The sequence below is a fragment of the Bison bison genome, unplaced genomic scaffold, assembly GCF_000754665.1.
Source record: "Bison bison bison isolate TAMUID 2011002044 unplaced genomic scaffold, Bison_UMD1.0 scf7180017864036, whole genome shotgun sequence".
NCBI classification, from domain to species: domain Eukaryota; kingdom Metazoa; phylum Chordata; class Mammalia; order Artiodactyla; family Bovidae; genus Bison; species Bison bison.
In genome coordinates, this window is record NW_011494608.1 from 2,043,781 (window position 1) to 2,045,547 (window position 1,767).

Below are 1,767 nucleotides of genomic sequence, written 5' to 3' on the forward strand. Positions count from 1 at the left end.
ACTCGTAGTGACCCCATAGACTGCATCCCACCAGGCTCCTCTGTCCATGGGATTCTCCAGGCCAGAATACTGGAGTGGGCTGCCATTTCCTTCTCCAGGGGATCTTCCCAATCCAGGGATCGAAGATGCATTGCAGACAGATGCATAACCATCTGAGCTACCAGGGAAGCCAAATAATTATATATATGTATATACACATACATATGTATATGGTGGCTCAGACGGTAAAGCATCTGTCTACAATGTGGGAGACCCGGGTTCAATCCCTGGGTTGGGAAGATCCCCTGGGGAAGGAAATGGCACCCCACTCCAGTACTCTTGCCTGGAAAATCCCATGGATGGAGGAGCCTGGTAGGCTGCAGTCCATGGGGTCACTACCAGTCAGACACGACTGAGCTTAGGTTGTATTATTTCTAAGCTAAAAGACAAAAAAATATACACATATAAAAATATGTATATGTTTATATATACATGCATATATATAAGTATTTCCCTGGCAACTCAGTTAGTAAAGAATCCTCCTGCAATGCAGGAGACCCTGGTTCAATTCCTGGGAAGGGAAGATGCAGAAGATGCAAAGGACTGAAGGCAAGAGAGAATGAGATGTTCAACCCTCCTTTCTTGGTTTAAAATCCTTCAGTGATTCCCCTACGAATTAAAAATCTGGTTCAAAAGCTTGAGTGTGTTCCTGGGGCGGTTCACTCTGGAGAGGAAGAAAGACAGGAACCCAGCTATATCCAGTCATATCCTTGTCATTTACCAGCCAGGAAGGTCCCCACCTGCACCGTCCCCACCTTGTGACGGATCTCTGAGCTTGTGTGCCAAGTCGCTTCAGTCCTGTCCGACTCTTTGTGATGCTCTGGGCCTGGGTGGGAAGATCCACTGGAGAAGGGATAGGCTGCCCACGAGCCATCATTCTCGGGCCTTCTTGGTGGCTCAGCTGGTAAAGAATCTGCCTGCAGTGTGGGAAACCTGGGTTCGATCCCTGGGTTGGGAAGGTTCCCTGGAGAAGGGAATGGCTACCCACTCCAGTATTCTGGCCTGGAGAATTCCATGGACTGTGTATTCCATGGGGTCACAAAGAGTTGGACACGACTGAGCAACTTTCACTTTTCACGCATATATATATATATACACACATATAAAATTTTTGTGTATGTATAAATTTTATATATATAGGCTGTGCCACAGGGCTTGTGGGATCTTAGTTCCCCGACTAGGACTTGAACCCACACCCTGTACAGTGAAAGTGTGGAGTCCTAACCACTGGACTGTCAGGGAATTTCCTATTAGTTTTAAAATGGCAATTTTCTCAGTCTCTCTTTATTGCTCTATCCCTTTCTCCCTCCCCCTTATGATTCCCCCCTTTTTTTAAAATATGGAAAATCTCTAAACCTGTGTGACAGCTGAGAGACGTATAATGAACTCCCATGGATCCATCAATCAACCGCACCGATTATCACGGTTTTGTCAATCTCATTTATCTTCACTCCATCCCTCTTTGTGTTTTTCACCCCATGCTGGGATATATTAAAGTAAATCCCAGACATCACATTAGTTCACCTACAAGTGACTCAGTATGTATAACAAAGTCTTTAAAAAAATATAATAATGGCACCATCATTACTCCTAAAACTTAAAAATGACTCCTTAATGTCATCAAATAGACAGGTTTCAAATTTCCCTGATTGACAAAAAACTCTTCACAATCGCTTTGGTTTGAATATGTCCATATATTGTATTTATTTGATGTGTTTCTTAGCTTTA